General features: G+C 48.2%; 1 long non-coding RNA gene across 1 annotated transcript; it reads left to right on the top strand.

The window, feature by feature from the left end:
• Positions 1–11,111: 11,111 nt before the first annotated feature.
• Positions 11,112–17,556, top strand: LOC113987698. The gene is made up of 2 exons (XR_003540622.2): positions 11,112–13,091; positions 13,202–17,556. It is a non-coding gene; the product is annotated as an uncharacterized LOC113987698 (long non-coding RNA).
• The last annotated feature ends 1,356 nt before the right edge of the window (positions 17,557–18,912 follow it).

The following is an 18,912-nucleotide window of genomic DNA, read 5'->3' as shown; positions in this document are numbered from 1 at the left end:
AGTTGGGCTCAAGGAAAGAGATTAAAAGGCTCTGCCAAAGTCATCCTGTTAGGCACTGGTACAATTGAGGCATCCTACATGCCGTGCCCTAAATCCTGTATATGAAGTAAGATAGTCATAGAGAGACAAAAACAACTTACTAGAATGACAGAAGATACCTGTTTCCATTTGTAAGAAGACTCTGCATCCTTTAATGACTTATGCTGGATGTGAAAGGCATCTAACTCCTTGGCTGTCTCCTCATTCTCAAGAATAAATATAAATCCACCCAAGACATGCCTTTGGTCTGGGCTTGTGGGCAGCCACCTAAAACCAGACCAGAAGCTTTCAGGCCAAATTCATCACTGGAGCAACTCCATTGACTTTGGGGTTGTTAAACTGCAGAGGGATTTGGCCTGATGCTTCTTAACTGTAGTCACAAACCCAACTGCAGCCTGATGAGCAGAAAATAAGATGTTATCAGAACCATACAGTCCTCTATGCTACAGAAAGGGAAATGTGCATGAGCAAGAGCCTTAGCTGTCCTGAGCTCAAGGCCAAATGATACATTTGGAGGACTAGGAATCTGGAACAGTACAGATGTCTGTGTTCTGTCTGCATCAGGTATAAAGTACTGCGACATCCAGAATCAGTTCACCATCAGGTGATTTGCTCATTAATTTCATCTATAAATCATGTTCCTGCTTTTAAAATGGCAAGGACAATAAAACACACAGTAAAAGGTATGAAAGACACACAGATCCATATGGTGAGGGAAAATGTTTGCAAAGACATTCTAGGTATAAAATCAAGAAAATTTCCAAAATTATATAGAGGATATGTAACAGTCTCCTAGGGAGAGTCATCAAGATGGGATCATCAGTACAGTCATGCAAACTTCATGAGCTTAGGGACTCTAGTAGAGGTTGGCAAAATGCATTAAAAGACCACCTAAATCTCATCACTGAACTACAGTCACTCCTGGGGAGAAATTCAACATCTTACTTACTAGTGGCACTCAGTAATTAAAATTCCTCATTAAGTACCCAGCACTTAAATGTGTGCTGAACTCCTAGCACATGCTTAAATCCTTCTCTATTCAGGAATGGTTGAGTCCATGACTGATGAAAAAAAAAGATAATTTACAAATGTTCAGTCCTTCTTTGGAAGGTTGGAGTTAAACATGCAGCTCTCCTACGAGTGTCTCTCGATCTTTAAATGCAAAAGTAACCAAAACATTATTACTAAAGATGTATTTGTTGTCCCCATGTTAGGATTTACAAAAGCTTTATAGTTGTAAAAAATTGAGTGAAGCCTGATGAACAAAATAACAAAATTCTTATAATTTACAGGAACACACACACATAAACATGTATCTCTCTGTGTATCTGTAATACACAGTGCCTGGTATATAAAAATTTTACTGCCAAATTGAATACGAAATAATAAGTTAAGCTGACAGAAGCATAAAGATCAGCATTAGATGGCACCCAAAGGAAGGCAGAATTTCCAGTAGGAAATTGCTTGCTACCCCACTGTGATTTGGGGGTAATATGTAGGATATATGGTAGTTGCTGGGATATTTTGAAAGTGTGGCAATATGTGTCCCAGGGAGATGTGGATCCTGATGAGGGATGTGGCCTTTCTATTTTCAGAGCATACATCTGAGTTGAACTCAGTTGCAAGTGCTGAGCCCTCGGACATTTCTCTTGCTTCCCAAGAACTCAGCAGAGGAATAGGTTTCTTGATGGTTGAGGACAGAGAAGAGAGACCACCAGGCTGTTCTAGGCGCAGTGCCGTGGTGCTGCATTGTAGCATGAGATGAGGGCCAGAGGAAAGGAACGTAAAGCAGGAGCCAGCTGTGATGAGGAGCAAGGCTGCAGAAGGCCTCCTCTGGGCAGGTCCAGAGTGGCTTTGCTTGGCAGAGCACCCTTTGGCCTTGGTGTCAGGGCTGCCCTCACCAGACTGCATCTGCCCACGTGGACAGGGTGCAGAGGCTGTCCTCACAGTGCAGGACAAGGGGAATTACAGGGACTCAACTGAGACCTGGATGTCTTGGAGACACAAGGGGTTAGAAGCTATACTAGGAGGCAGCTGGCATAACAGCTCCATTGCATTTGAATGGTTTGGCTGACACAGCAGTGTGGGGGATTACTGGTCTCATAGTTCATGGGAGGTGCCAGTTGACTGGGTGTTCACTTTCCCCCTGGCTTGTAACTCCTCTTCAGGTCTTTTGGAGCATGTCTCCTGTCGGAGGCACCCCTCCTCCCTCAGCAGCCATGCAGCCTGGGATAGCCCTTGCAGTCCCTGCCAGTGGTGCTTCCTTGCCAGCTGGCAGGAGCAGCCGATGGTCAAAGGCAGCCACCTCGCTCCTGAGATCCAATGGGTGACAGGTGACAACACCACAGACATGAAGGGAAGCCTTTCCCAGTGTCCCCCGTGGCCAGGAGAGATGGAAAACTGCTTGTTGTTTGGAGCTGAACAGCAGCCACAGGAAACCCTGCAGATGGCAGAGTGTAAAAGACTGCAGTCAGATGTAAGCTCTATTTGATAGATCTAAGAGCCAGAATATATTTGATTATGGACAAATTACTGATTGGCCTCACCTGAAAAGATGGTCCTGGAATGTCTACTTGTATAGAGAAGGCAGTGCCTTAGCCTTCATCCAAACCCAGGTTAATCTGGTTCTTCCATGGATAGAAATGCTCCATCATAAACTTTGTCTGGAAATGGAGTCATCAGCCTTGTTACTTTGCATGGGTCCCACAGGTTCAGAGTGTAACCTGATGGTTTCACTCAAGGGCCTTCATTGTTACTGCCCATTCCTACCGGGTTTCCTCCTAACCCCTGCCTCAAAGGTACCTGCAGTGTAGTGCTCCTGTGTCTCCAAAGGGAAATACACAACACTGTGTCTAAAAAGCAATCCAGATATGAAGCTTCTCCTACCTCAAAAGGGGAGGATCAAGTTCCACAAGCCTGATGTTAGTCTGTCCTGGACGAGATGCTGAAATCAGCCATGGAACTTGTATTGCCTCTCCATATAAGTTTTAGTCCCTCCTATACTGGTTTGAAAGCACCCATGGGGAAGGAACAGCACTTTATTCGAAAGCATGGGGAGAGATCCTGTAGGAGCCCCTGTGGAAGAGGGGTGGTGATTTGCACCATGAACAGTACAAGGCCCAAGTACTCTATGCCTTCAACACAAGTTGCTAAAAATGGGCTCTTCTTTCCTACCAGAAAAAAATTAAAAAACATCTCCCTGTGCTTGTACTGCCACCTCTGCTTGCGACAGACAGCTCGGGCTGTGAAGACACGGTGCCGAGGTGAGTGTGTGTGTGTGTGAGTGCGTGTATGTGCATGCCTCTTGGTGCGATTCCTCCTTCCTTGCCAAAACATCTCCTGCTGTTTATTTATTTATTTCTCTCTGATAACGGAGGGGATCGCGTTTCCGGAAGAGTGCCAGCAGATGATACGAACTCAGGACTGATACTGCCAGCAAACCCATGCCAGCCCTTTCTGCCGGAAAAATTTCATTTTTTCCAGAAGGAAGCCATGAGTGTGAAGCAGAATCCAAATCCGATTTCTCGGCATTTTTTGTTATCGCTCAGCAGCCCACCAGGTGGGGCAATGGAGGGAGCTCACTCAGCTGCAACTCAGTGCCTTAATCCAATTTACAGCTTCTCTTGGAGAGATAATTACAGCCCTGAAACCAGTTAGCACTGTACAAAGAGGCTCTCGAACCAAAGCCCCGATCCTGTCTTTCAAATATTCACCTAGAGTGTCAGGGATGCTTTGGAGAGGGAGGGGGGCACTTGAGGCAAGCCACTATGAATAGAGAAGTATGTACACAACACCCCTTCCCAGGCCACTTATGCCTCACTCATACACTCACAAAGATTTCCCAAAGCCCCACAGGGAGTGACAGTGCGAGACTCAGCTCCTGATTCTCCAGCTCTGGACACCTGGACAGCAGGAAGCTGCAAAGCCTTCTCTGCCAAGCACTACTGGCCGATCGGTCGATGATGGGAAACCTGAGGTGGGTTGGGCGAGAGAAAATGGTCAACACTTTTCCTGATTATGGACACTGCAGCTCTCCCATTGAGGTTGCTCCTGCAGCCACCCTTAGGGAGCCAAACCTATTCAATTTTTTCCCAGTGATCAGTGATAGCACTTGGTTTCTTACAAAGATGTACCTTTTCTTTGCAAAGACACCACAGGCTGTGGCATCTCATACTCTGAGCAGGCCACTACTGCAGGTGCTGACTTCCTTGCATCTCACAGCAGCTGGGCCTGAATTCTGCACAACCTGTTATCCCTCCGCTTGGCCCTTTGTGCAGTCACTCAGATATGTCTCTAAGCTGCAGGGCTACACTTCGATTCACAAGCAGTGAAGAGAAGGAGGCGGGGGCACTGTAGCAGGGTAAAAGGCATAGAGGGGCAACTACGCTCCATGCAGACATCCAAAACCCATCCTTTTCAGCACCACAGCCCATTCTCATTGCAAGACACTATAGCTGATGCCTCTCCTGCCACCATCACATCATTGCCTTGAGAAAAAAACATTTGAAAAGCTGAATAGTGGTAAAGTCTGTGTAGTAGATACCTTGAAGATTTCCTGTCATATTACCATGGTGAGTTGTGGGGAAGGGGACATGCAGCCAGGTGACACTTGGTGATGTACACAGTGGACTGAAAAAGCAAACTATCAAGGAGGAAGCCTTGGGTTTCAGTTGGTTTCCTTAAGCCACATTAAGTAACTTGTAAGCTATAAATTAACTTCCTCTGGCTTAATGATCTTGATCTTCATCATTTTGATGAGATTCTGTAAGATCTTTCTTGCAGTTGATTTTCACTCTCACTGGCATAGCCCAGAAAAGAACCCAGCCCTTGGGATTTAAGCATTAAAAAGGAATAGAAGAGACAAAAATACAGATTCTTGCTGGTAGGAATGCCAGCTGTTGTAGGAGCAATCTGAGATCCAAACATATAGAGTGTAAGTAATCCACTGGGGATATGTAGCATGTCCCCTTCCCAATGCCTTGGTTCATAGCAGAAGCCAAGTTCTTACCACCGCTGAACAGCTGGAAGTTCTCTTCTGGAAACTTTTCCTCTAGGTATGGGTCTGGAAGAGTTCCCAGGAAAGAGCCAGCCACTATAGCTGAGACTGCATCTACTGCAGAGGACCAGCTCAGAGGTCGAAGTGGACTTTCCTTCCCTGCCTCATGCAGAACTGAAAGAGTCAGGCTGGCTCACTGGCAGAACATCCTCTTCCAATAGGCCAGAAAGGCTATGGCAAGTGTGCAGTGACAGAGCTTTTTCTGGTAGAAAACACAACCTTTTTATTGTTGTTGTTCAGGCTTTCAGTCATAAGCAGAGTGTGCTTGGTTGGGATCCCGGTTCAAGCCCTCACTCTTCTTTCCTCTGTGTCCTTGGCCAACTCTCTCCACTGAGCATCAGCATTTGACAGAAGGCACTGTCTCTCTCTGGGTGTGCCTGTGCTGGCAGGTACACTAAGAACTGAGCTCTGAAGCATGGCAGTATGCAAGAGAGGTCGGAGTTGGCTGGATGCAAGAGGCATGGCTTATTTGTTCAGGCATAGCTCTGGAAGAATACACCCCAGCACAGAAAGCTGGCACATGCTGAACTTCTCGACTTGCAGACCTCTGGATGGACTCTTCTGCAGGGCAGACATGCCCCCACATGAGCTTGTATCTGAATGGACTAAATGATGGATGTTATCTTGATTGAAACCTCACAGCTATTACCTGGACTCTAGGATTTGAACACATAGAAGTTTGTCTTTAGCGGGAAAGGAAGTGACAGATATCAGACCTCAAGAAGAGACGTTCCATTTGGAAAGTCTTCAGGCTCTGAAGCATATGCAGAAAAACCTCTTTCCTGTAACACAAGACCATTGTAGGCCTCAAAATGCACATCTACTGTGTACAAGATACTCACACAGTGGACAGGTTTATGAACTCCCCAGCTACACTGTTAGGTCCTCTCTCTGGCAGTAGTTGCAATGTTAGGGCCATAAATATATTCCATGAGAACAGTTGCTTATATTTCCAAGCAGTGTATTAGCATCTAATCCTCTTAGCTTCTTCGTCTCTTTTGCATAATATTATTGTCCAGTAATATGAAACACAGAAGGCCTATTTTGAACCATGGTGTTCCACCTTTGATTCAGGTCTTCTGAATCAATGCTCTAGCCGTGGTGCTTGGCTTTTCCATTGACTGCTCCTGTGGCATTTCTGATCTGGTAGGAATGTGGCTAAATGGCAGCTGGAGCTTTCCCTTCTAATAAACCTAAAGTGTTTTTACTAGGCAAAGTGTGGTTCATCTGACACACTGCCTACCTCTCACAGGATGCCACCCTTTGTGCATGTGCTATCCATTTGCTTTTCATAGCACAGCACCATCAGAATCAGTCATCATCCAAGAGTGTAACAGGGCTATCTTACACAGTTGATTTGCATATGTAGATACTGGAGAACACCTGGAATTTCCTGTATTTAAGAAGTCATTTCATCTGTCTCTCTAATGCAGACACCTCTAACATGGAACACAACTGCCCCATTAGCAAGCTATGATATGGTTCCTTGTGAAGTCTGCAGAGAAATGAAGTATATTGGTAGCCAACCAAGTTGAAATCCAAGTACCCCTTCACTTGCATCCATTTGGCAACTGGGACATAATATCTAACTGGAGAGACCCAGACACTCGAAATCACCATGCTGATTGTGCCAGTGCTATTGACATACTTGCAGGAAATCAATGCACTGGACCAGTGCTGACCCAAACAAAGGGGAAAGCAAGGCATTAGCACTCTGCTTCTTAACTCTCCACAGGCTCCACAATGGATGGCTGTACCCACTTCCCCTATCACAACACTAACTGCACCCCAAACTAGATTGTATTGGGAAAGCCCAGGAGACCTTCTAGTCCTACATTAGATATCATGCCATGGGACCAACTCCAACCAATAATACCTTCTCCTCTGGAAGACAGACTAGGGGTTCTTCATCTCAGAGATATTTTCCAATATATAGGCAAAATCCATAGCCATTAAAGGAGTGCTGGTAAAATCACTAGTATTAAACTGAACTACTATGCTTGGGCTTGGAGTGTTTTATTGTTTGGTTTGGTTTTTAAATTGTTGACTGGTTCTCTCATCACTGAAGAGGCTAGGGCATAAGAGGGGCAGGACACCTATTAGGTGAAAAAGCATCTATCCAGTGGCAATGGATCAGGAGGTTGGCTTTAATCACAACCTTTTACAAATAACTGCATCTTTTAAAGGCTGTCCTTCACTAAACCAAATTCTAGTGGCCTTGCTTATCTCAGAATTTCACGATTCAGCATGCAGTCTTTTGTCAAAATTGTATGCCTAGATCTGAGTAGGCAAATTCAATGTTCTCTGCTGGAACTGCACTGCCATTAAAAAGCACAGGAATACAGAACTAGAGATTATTGAAAAAGAACAGATGGAAATGAAAACAGTCACCTCTGGTCAACCTGGAGACTTCAAAAGGCACTGAATGGCTCCGATCTATGACATCATCTTGAAAGCTGTGGTTTATGCAGCTTCAAACTGGATACCTAATTTTTTAGGAAAACCTAGCTTTTTGTTTCTGTTTTGGCTTTGTCTAGACTCAGAAAGCAGCTTACGTATATGGAGAGAAAAAAAGTTGGGCATTTATCTGAAGTAAATGGGTGAGGATCCCCTGTTCCCAGCAGCCAAGTAAGAGCTGGGAGAGATGGACACGGTGACCCTCTCTCAAACTTCCTTTGGTTGGTGTAAACAGCAAACTAAAGGCTGACAAGAATTTTTCCCCCTCTCTCATTGTGGTCTGAATTGGGAATATTGCACGGAGGTTGATAAAGCTGAGTAAAACAGAGCCCTGCAGCCAGAGAAGCTGCCAAGTGGCCATCAGGCGAGACTATGTCAAGACACAGGGACCTGGGCTAGGACCCAGCAGGTCCGTGCAGGTCCTGACCCCTTGCAGGTCCAGGACTATTCCTGTCTCTGGCAGCAACACAGCTTCCCCCCGGCCTGTCGCCACTGCCGAGATGTGCGGCTGAAGGGGATGGCACATTGAAGCAATTTGCAAGGCTGCATGACAATTACTGACACAGATGCTCCTGTGTCAATATGGGCTCTTCTCTCCATTCTGGCTACAGCGATGGGTGTGTCTGGCGGGGACTCCTCTAGGCACGGGCCAGTAGGATTATGGGGTTGGGAAGGGGCCATGTCTGCCTGGGCTTGCGAGGGCAGAAGCAGACTCAGAGGTTGTCCTTGCTCCCTCCCCTCCTCCAGTCTTTTTGTCAAGATCTTCAGCTGCCTACCACCCCCATACTTTTCCCTCTGTTCCCCCCTACCCAAACACTGTAGCTTTCTCTCTGCACAGTCCCTGCCTTGCTGCCTGTTTGGGGATTAGGGATGTGTTTTTGCTTGCCAAAGCCTGAAATGCAGGGAAAATACTCACATCCAGTATTCAAATGTCATCAAACTCCATCCAAACAGAGAAACGTCACCAAGGTGACATAAAGACCTCTGATAGACACTGTTAATGCTACATATTGCCATCACCCAGCACAGGATGTTGTTCTCCTGAATGCCTTGGATGATTCCAAGACCCCTGGGAATGTGGTGCAACTAGTGATCAGGTCTGTATGAACAAAGGGTCCTTCCCCTGGCTGTAGCTTCAGCACCAGGTGAAGAGACAAGCAGTCTTGGGCCATTTGCTGCAAAGCCTGTGCCTCATGGCTGCTCTGTCACCAGTGCCTGTCCGAAATTTAGACATGGCAGTCAATGATGAAGGCTGAGATATGAAGCACTCTGCCAAACTTCTTCTTGCACACCTTGAAGTGATTTGAGATATCACTGCTTTAAGTTGCTCATCTTTGTTTACTACTCCCTGTCTCATGGGAGCATGTCCTGGTCCCCCCAGGCTGAAGTAGCTGAGGCCCAGCCACGTGTCACCCCCTGCCAGCACAGCAATGGCAGATGGGTCTCCAGGAGAGGGGCAGCTGGGCCAGTGAACTGGGAGGAGGTCATGTCTGTGACAGACCTCTCTACCCAGCAAAACAGTGTCTGCTAGGACACAGTACATAACACACCATGCCTCTCCTCCCAGAGAAGGCCATCACTGGCTTAACTCTAGGACAAAACCACCTTGGGATGCATCCTTAGTGTCTTCTGCCCTCTGAGGAGACCAGCAAAGGGGTCTGCCAGTGATGCACAAAACTGAACAGGCCACCCGCAGCCCCAAACCAGCTTCTTCCTGCCCTTCCTCTGATGAAAAAAAAAAAAAGATGTACTGCTCCTTTAAATGTGGTGCATGTTAAAAAAAAAATTGACAAGCTCCCTCACTCTCAAAAGAGTGAGAAATTTTCATTGATTGATTTCTTCATGGCTTCTTAAACAGATAATTAATTCACCGTGAACCTGCGGACACACCGTCGTGAGTCGTTAATATTGTAAATTCACATATACTTCAATAATCGCCTGACCCCCCCGTCACCCCGAAAAACAGATAGCTGTGCAGCGAGGAGGAGGGGAATGGGGGGGGAATCGATTTTCGAAGACATGAAGGGATCACCCAGCAAAGGGAAGCTATTGATTCTCTTTTATAAGACACCGCTATAATATTTATTCTTTTGTAAACAGAATTAACCCAGCATCATGGGTCATTCCTATCGAACAACTTTCCTCACATGTGCACAGCAATGCTGATTGTATCAGATGAGGTAGAAACATCCAAACTGTACCACCCATCCTGGCCCACACCTCAGCATCTGCTCAGCTCACGGCTGCCGGGTCCCAGCGCCATGGCGCAAACCCAGCTGGCGCTGGGCTGGCCGCAGCAGGGCTCAGCTGCCCAGGTATTAGCAGCCTGGGAAGCAGCCATGCTTTTCTGACCAAGTGCTGCTGGCACTGTGGTGGTCTTGGGCTGCCGTGTGCTGGGGGGAGATGGTTAGGGGGCTCCTGCAGCCGGAGCCACAGACCCAGCACTCATGCTGGATGGCTGAGCTGTGACTTCCACCTACCAAGGGCTGCTGATAGATGAAAGGAGAGGGAGAACTGCGACACAAAGAGGAACTTCTCTCCATGCCCTAATCCCTTCTCACTCTTGAGAGGTTTCTTCCCCGCAGACTCTTCTAAGTCACCCAGAAACCCATCCAGCAGCAGATGGGGCAGCAGCTGGTGTGAGAACTCCATCATATCCAAGTTCCTTTTTGCCCACCCATGCCAGGGTATGCAGACCACAGGGTCTGTGCAGGGCATCACACTCCAGAGCCTTGACGCTCAGTGGCCCCTTGCACAGGGACAGCACAGGGACAAGGTGCAACAGGGCTCCCTGTTCCTGAGGCACAAGCTGCTGCTTCTGAGGGGACAACTGCATTTCATCCAAATGAAAGGTCACCCCTGAAGGAAGTAAGAGCCTGAATGTCAAAAGTGACAAGTAAAAGCCAAGGGGAGGCTTCTGGATCAAGTATCCCAAGGAAGAGCCAACAAGATGTGATCCAGTCAGGAAAGGATCTGTAAATCCTTCCTGGAGCTGTTTTCCTTCCCTGAGTTTATCTGCATAAACATAGAATCACTGTTGCCCATAAGAGACTAGTTATAAACATTCAAGTATCTTGAAGATGCATCTTTGTGGGACATAAAAATGTGTTTTGTGTAGAAAAAGATGCAAATCTTTGCCTTGGGTACAAACACGCCTGAGGTCTAGAAAAGTCTGGAGGCTGTAACTGTGAAACTCCTGGCTGCCCATCATCTCCTGACTTGCCATCAAGTGCCACCACGCAGTCCAAAGCAAAGACAGAAACCACAACAACACGGGGCTTCCTTGCATTTGCCTCACAAATGTGAAACCATGTTTTCCAGCAAGGACTTTCCAAGAACTTCCTGGCACGAGAGGTATGATTCAGTTTTTACAAAAATAGAAAACCACATCTCGGCCACCTTTCATGGGCTAACTCCAAATCTAACCTGCCCAGAGCCCGGGGCACCCAAGAGAGGTGCCTCAGGGGTTCCCTGGAGGAGCCCCGACCGAGGCGGCCGAGGCCCGCGGGCGCTGCCCGGGGCCAGTGGGGCTGTGCCCGCCTTGCCCCGGGCGGCAGCGGCGGGACGGTCCATGCAGCGGGGATCCGGACGTGCCGGGCCGCCGGTGCTCCGGCTGGCTTCCCCTCGCCTTCCTCCCGGCGGCCAGGGCGAGGGACAGCGAGCGCTGAGTGGTGCCCGCGGTTTGGAAGCGGCGGGGGGAGCGGCAGCCGGGGCCGGGCAGCGGCGGCGGGGCAGCGGAAGCCCTAATTAGAAGCGGGGCCGCGGGCAGGCAGGGCTCCATTCAGAGGGCTGACAAAGGGAGGGTCTGTGGAGCAGAACCGGCCGGCACTGAAAGGAGAGCAGCAGAGGGCCCCTCGCCCGGCAGCGCAGCGCCCCGGCCGGAGCGCACCTGACCCGGCCGCTGCGGCCCCGCACGGCGAGGGAAGGCCCGGCCAGTGGCCCGGGAGGAGGAGAGCGGGGAGCGCCAGCGCCCCAGGTCACCTGCCGGCCCCCGCCGACAGACGAGCGCCTTTCCACTCCAGCAGCGCCCCTGAATGCGCTAATTAGCCCCCCGATCCCGGTGCTAGGAAAGGCCACACCGCTCATATGACAGCCACGAGGGCCGCCGGGGAGCGGCACAGCGCCCCGGTCCGCCCCAAGGCCTCGGGTACGACGTGGCGAAGCAAAGCCTGGGCTGGGTAGGGGTGCCAGCGCCGTGGCACCCCCTCTGTGAGGGTACCCCTGCAGCGGCGGGGCTCGGGGAAGGTGCCGGCCCTGGAGGTGGAGTGGGCTGTCAAGGCGATGCTATGAAAGGCTGAGGGGAGAAGTGAACAAGAGGCCCAGAGCTTGTTGAAGGGAAGTGTGTACATCACAATTAATTCAGGACTCTTTCGAAAACAAAGGCTCTCTATCGCTTTCAACATGTTTATACAATAGTGGACAGAAAGAGCAGACCAAGTGTCATCTCAATTGCCACCTCCCTATCTGTTGTCTTTGCCTTCCCACACATTCAGCCCACCTTCAGCACTGTCTCCTCTTCAGACCCTTTCTTGCTACAAATTCTTTTTTTTTTAACTGTGCCACGGACTTTGCTGTCTACAGACTTCCCAAGGTTCCATTGTGAGGCATCCATGGCTGTGATGCCCCACATGCTCCCACTTGGGGATACTCAGGACAGGGAAGCTCATGGCAACAGGAGTCCTAATACAGCAGCCATGCTTTAGGAAGGTACTGCTGGCAAAGGGAAAAGTCCACCCTAGCTCAGCCCTCTTTCCCCTGGACTTGAACAACATCAGATTTAAGCCTTAGCGGAGGCCACTGTATTACATGTACAAAAGCAGGTTCTATAAAAAGAGAGAAGACCACCATTTCCTTCGAGTCATATAGGAATCCCCAGGTTAAAGTGGCTGCACCAGGGCCATATGGTCTTCTCCATCTAAAGAGCAAGACAGCTGAGATGCACCAGGCTTTGCTTGCCTAGCAAAGGGACAGAGAGGTAAAGGGAGCTATATGAGACCTCAGGAACAGTGGTGGGATCGGTGAAAGAGGCAGGGAAGGTCACACATGAAGACCAAGGCATGTGGCTTGGGTCATGAATTCCTCCCCAGCCCTTCCCACTTGACTCCCCACGCAAACACAAAGTTGATGGCCAACAGCTTTCTCCACCTCATGGTCTCCATCATGAACCATCCTGGAAAGAGGGCATCTCAGTGCACAGCTACACCTCTCTGTAATGCTTTCTCTTTCCCTTCACTTTGAAATATGCACCCTAGCAGACCCCAAGACCCCAAGACCTTACATCCTTGCAGTGAGCATGTCACTCAGCCAACACATACCAGTTAAACCAGGCTGACATACAGGCTTTTGTCCTGATGCCAACACAGAACAAACCGCACAACTTGATTTAGCTGGATGTGTTAGCAAGATCAAGGATTCATCAGCTCCCAGACCCTCCCTTGTGGTGCTCACAGCCCTCACAGCAGTGTGGTGCCCCTCCCTGGCTCTCCACACACTCCAAAAACCTGGCAGAAATCAAAGCCCCTCACAGGCTCTGGTGCTGGTAAGGAAAACGCCGCATAATATAGGGGAGTAAACAGCAGGCAGTAAAACAAGCCCATGGATTAACCAACTCATCTTTGATTTTCCTCCCCCTGCATCTTCTCTATTCAGCTTCCAAGGGCAAGGGCTTCCAGCTGGGGCTGCCTTCTCACCTGTACTTCCTCTGAGCCCCAGAGGCCTGTATCGCACCCCGGGACCCTGAGAACAACTGCAAAGAGCCAGGAGGCCTCACGTGAAAACCCAACAACCCTGGTGAGAATGTAATTACCTTCAAAGCCAGCAGTGCCGGCGTGAGAGGCTGCCTTTAAGTACAGCCATCCCATAATCGCATGCTTCACCCAGGTGCACAGCATCTTTTGCAAAGGCCCAAGGGACTGAAACAGCTCTAGCAAGGCCTTAAGAGAAGGGAAATTGCTATCAGAGACTCCTGTCGACTCCACAGCCCACCAAGGAGGCTGCTGGCTTCTACAGGCCATCCCCCATCTGTTGGAATAGCAGGAAGTTTTACGTTAGCAATAAAAAATAAAAAATGCTGGAGTCCAACTGGTGACTGAAGTCTGGTGCCAGGCTCTGCTGCAGAGACATCACAGCTGCTTACAGTGCCTGCTCTGAAAGAGGTACTCATTAAACATTTGCCTTGGGTTTGTTTTCCCTGTTTGCTAAAAGCAAACATTCACAACAAAAATCTAAAAGGGAGGACTGCAAATCAAAAGTTTGATTTAATAAAAAACAAATAGCACCACCCATCTAACTCTGAGCTCTTCTTCCTTTGCCTTCTGCTTTTAGCCTTTAGGGGTTATTTTTGAAAAGCTTAAGGCCATGTGGACTAGAAGTGATTTTTATTTTCTGATTGAGAATCCTAGATTTTCAACTAAGAGATCAGGCTTTTTGAGAAGACTCCAAGTAACCAGTATACTCTTTAGAGCTGGAAGAAGGTGTTTCATATCACAGAACTACCTCAAGATGCAGAAAGGACTTTCCTAAGCTAGGTATTTTTGGCAGAGTTCCTACCTTTTTGCCCAGCTATGGACATGCTTTCAATAGCTGCAGATACCTTCCATGCATAAACCATGAATACTGGCAGATACCTTCCATGCATAAACCATGAATACTGGCAGATCAAGGCTGAGGAGTTGGTCAACAAACTGGACTACTAAAACACAGAACACACATCAATGCCAGGCTGCTTAGAGGAAAGCACTCATCAGTAGAATTTAGACAGCAGAGCTGTGAACAGAATTTAGAAGTACTAACATCTCAATGTTAGAAATGCATAAGGTCTCCAACAGGAGTGGGAGGCCCACAGCCAGTAAGCCAGGCAGCACCCACCACTTTGCATCATATGGCCCAATAGCACATGAGCTAATACTAATATTAGTACCATTCAGCTGCATCTGAAGCAGTTTGAAAAGTTTATTTAGCAGGTTCCACACATTACCCTGAAGCCTGGTGAGCTCTGGCTGGTTGCAAGCCCATCTACTGTCATACTAAGGGCTGAGCCTTCAGATATCCCACTGTCCCACTTTCAGGAAGCTAGTGCTCCCCAGGCACCACTGCTTTTCTTGCACCTCATACCTCCTACTGCTGCATAGCATCCATGGAGCATGACATTACCTGCCTGCAGCTCTCCTGGTGGTGCCCCTGCACCTGGAGGCCTGCCTGTCTTTGGGCCCACCCTTCTCGGCATGGCCAGCACCGAGCCGATCTCCTCCAGCTCTTGGGCACCTGGGGGGAAGCTGGTTTCCTTGTGGAGCTGCACTGTGAGGCACTGACATGAATCGATCCATAAGCCACCCTGATGTTCTCTGCTTCTGATTGCTACATTTTTTGTGACAAATTGATAAACTGCATCTCCACTCAGTTAAAGATTTGATCTCGCTCTCTTAATCCGCTATCAATAAGATATTAATCGCGCACCCGACCCGTTCTGTTCCCCGTCTGCCTGCAAATCCAATAATCATTTCAGAATTCACAGCTGAGTGGGGCACTCCCTTCAAACAATTAATTATAGGGGAGTCTCATTTATTTTCCCTGTAACTCTCTTCCCCCCCACACCCCTCCCCTGCCTGCCTGTCTGTCTCCTTCTTCCCCCTCCCTCCTTCCCCAGCTGAAGTTCATGCTTAGCAGAGACAGAAGGTGGGATTGCAACTTAGACTGGGAGCTGAAGAGGTCCTGTTGAACTCCCTTCCATTTGCTGTTCCATACAACAGATTTAACCCCACTTGCCTACCCCCTAGATTTCTCTGAAGGTGGAGGCCAAATTCACCCCAAAGCTAAAACTCTGAAGAACCCCCAGAAATGCATAGTCCCTCCAACACCGACCCTGGCATTTGTCCTGTCAGTGAATTGGGATTTTCACCTCTGGCTAGCCCAGAGCCACATGCCTCAGGACAGCTCAGGTGAAGGATAGTTGGATGAGAAGTCTCTGTGTGGGCCATGAGAATAGATGAACTGATGACAACTGAGCTTTATCCACATATCGCTTTGACATCTTCTCCTAACAGCCTACACTGCTACCTGAGTGCATCTTGATTCGGACTTTAGAGCTTTTAGTTTCTGTCCCTGGTCCAGAAGAGAACCAAGCTTCCTGGCCAGCTGTGCTCTCAGGCAAGGTCTCACTGCACCATTCCTTCCATGTCCAGCCTCTTATGGCATTGCATCTCAATAGCCAGCCCATTTCAGGTGATGCTGTTAGGTACATTAGTCTTTGCAATAATTTCTAGCCATAGAATTCATATGAAGGCCAGATACACAAATTAAAGTAGTTTCTCCCAAACTTGCTACCTCAAGTGCTGGAGACCAAGAACACAGCCCATGGGGAGGTAAAAGGTTGCAAAGAGCACCACAGAACATGCAAAGTCCTTCATTGTCCATGTAACAAATACTAAGGAAAAAGTTCAAGTTAGTGTCCCTCACTGTCAAAGGACTCCCTCCTGATGTGCTTTTTTTGCTTCATACTCTTTATTATCCTTCCCATTTACCTCAAAACCCACAGGAGACAGAAGCGCTCTGACCAGGGATGGGAAGGGCTGGGAGAGTGGAGCTGTCACTAGCAATAGCTGCCGTAGGCACTGGCAGGAAGGCCAGAGGAAAGAGTGTCTCTGCTCTTGTGTGGGGACAGGAGCAGGGCTCTGACAAGCTCTTTAAGCTCCCCAGGCTCCAGAAAATGCTGTGCAAAGTGTTTTAGCAACAAAAGTCTTGAGAAGAACAAACACTCTAATCCCTTAATGAGCTGGCTGATCCCCCATCTTGGCTCTGGCTTCTCTAAAGAGACACACGCTCCCCTCCTCCCTGGCCCCCAGCCCCCTTCGGAGCAACCCGCTGCGGCCGCCTCAGAACTGATTCAAGGTGCTCTTCGGGATCCAATCCAATTACCCTGTGTCCTGCTGAGCGGCCCCACAGACAGACTGGCTCTTTCAGGGCAGAGTCTTATGGCCTGTTAATCCTCCCCTCATTAAAAGACCTTGTTCCTCCCTCCTCAGAGATGAAAAAAAAAAACCACCACAAAAAAACCCTCAACCCCACACTGGGAGAAGTTTACGCAAGAGAGCCCCAAAGTGGAGTGTGAAAGCTGGCCTGCAAGCTGTGGCCTCTGCCCGCTCTCAGGGGTCACCTCTACGTAACTTAGGAGTATCTTTGTCTTCTCCTGCCCTCAGACCTGGCTCACGCATGAAGAAGATGGGCAGGAAACCGTCCCTTGCGCTGTTCTTCCACTGTGGCTTTATTGGCTTCTCTTTAATGGGCCTGTCATTAAGCCAGGAGGAAGCTGGGTGGGAGGGTTCCCATAAAACTAAGGCCTCACAGCTAATGAACGCAGCACCTGGGGGGAAAGGACACAGGAGCAGCAGTTGTAGTTGGTCACACAGGGCTGAGCTGGCTATTGGCAGCCTCACGAGGACAAGGTTCCTCCTCAGAGAGGGAGGAGAGGAAATGTCAGAGCAGCCCCCTCTGCCATCCACCCCTCTGGTACCACACGTGCAGGAGGGACTGAGATCTCCATCCAGAGGGTGGCTGTTCCCACACCTGGGAGTTCTTCTCAATACTTAGCTGGATGGATGAGCCAGAGATCAGTCAGCTGCAACCACCTCCTAACAAACGTGTAACGATGCCGTGATTTTGCTTCTCTCTCTTCTGCTTCCTTTTGTTGAATGATGCAGTCACAAACCCCGGTGTTTTCCCTCCAGCTGCACATGCTATCTGAAGTCTGACCAGCTCAGGTTCAAATCCACCAGCCTGACTGTAGATACTGCTACTGGTACCAGTACTCATTAGCCCATTGATGGAGTGTAATGAAGAGAAGGACCACTCCTCTTCTGAGGGAAGATCCACTTACATAAAAGCCAGTCACTCTCTGAAGCAGGTGTCTTTAACTCAGCCTATTACACATGGCAATAAGGAAGTATGGTAATGCTAATAAAATACTTCATAGTCACGTTTTCCAAAATAAATTATAATTCTGATTGTTACTGTCTGGTAAGATGGATTTATATCCCCACCAGCACATCCCAGTGCAGAACTTCAGTCCCAGGAGTGTTAAAAGCATTGCTACAGGTGGAGATAAACATGGTATGTTTAGATGGAAGATAATAACAAAACCAGAGTTAGGTAGGATGGTAGGATAAGAGCAGGGACTTCTCTGCAAAGATAAGGAGATAAAAATGAAGCAGAATAACATCAAGTGAGAAAATTCCTGGCAGCGAAACTCACTGGGAATATTCACAATTTAAAGCTATAGAAGATTGTAATGAGGAAAAAGGCTTCAGGAGTGCCAGAAGAGCCTGAGCAGATATTGTGGTACAATACAGGGCCTAGGGAATCACAGTTTTATTCTTGGTCCTGATACCAGTTCCCAGTACAGCCTCACCACAGATTAAATTCAGCATGTGCTCAGATACTGCTCCCATCTCTCCAACTGCCAACATATAGAAGTTTCTTGCCAAATTTAGGACAGCCAGTCAGGGGTCTCAGTTAGAGGTAACCTAAGTGTCATGATTTCTGGGCTCAGGAGAACGTTAATAATTCCCCAAAATCTTCTCAAAATTGAGGCAGGCTCACAGTTCATGTGAAAACTACTATGGAGGTGGTCAACCTCCCTCTGGAGCTGTCATAACATGTATGAAAAGGAGCCACAAGAACAAATTTTTGTGTGGCAAATGGCTCATCCCATCTTGGGCTAACCCAGGCACAGGTGAATCAGGCTCTGCTCTGGCTATGCACTATCAGGAACATCTCTAACATACCTGGGATGCTCTGATGCAATGGGGCTCAGGATTACAGGTGACTGAGAAGGATTTCAGCAATAACAAAAGTCATTGTTAGGTCTTCTCAAAATTTTGTTGTAGCAGGAAATTAAAGCTTGGACTTACTGAGCATTTTCACAGTACGTATCTAAATTTTTTTCTTATAAGACAGCAAGAGGGGAGTGAACATATTAAGCTTGAAATGACATTTTTCAGTGAGGTTTTGATTTAAGTTTTTGGGAGAAGGGAAGAAAAAAACATTCAAATTTCTGACATCTTCTTTTTTCCCTCCTCAGCAGAAAAAATAATTCCTTTCCAGTCTGTCACAGGCCCCAGGGAGGTGAACTGCATGATCTAATTGGGCATTATCTCAGTCTTCTCCAATTTCTCTCTTGTCACACAGTCTGCTTTTTGACCTATGCCAAGAGAAACAACGTTGGCATGTATCCTTTTTGGCTTTGACAGAGCCTGTTTCTGCTCAGCTCTCTTCCACAAATTCTTTCCAGTTATGCCATCTCATCCATTCACTTTGCGCTTGCACATTTAACACCATAATTACAACACACAAGATTAGAAATCAGA

The sequence above is a fragment of the Pipra filicauda genome, unplaced genomic scaffold (genome assembly GCF_003945595.2).
Source record: "Pipra filicauda isolate LSUMZ 115617 unplaced genomic scaffold, ASM394559v2 scaffold96_size2947999_pilon, whole genome shotgun sequence".
Taxonomy (NCBI): Eukaryota; Metazoa; Chordata; class Aves; order Passeriformes; family Pipridae; genus Pipra; species Pipra filicauda.
The sequence above is the reverse complement of the archived record's forward strand: the minus strand, read 5'-3'. Positions and strand labels throughout refer to the sequence as shown.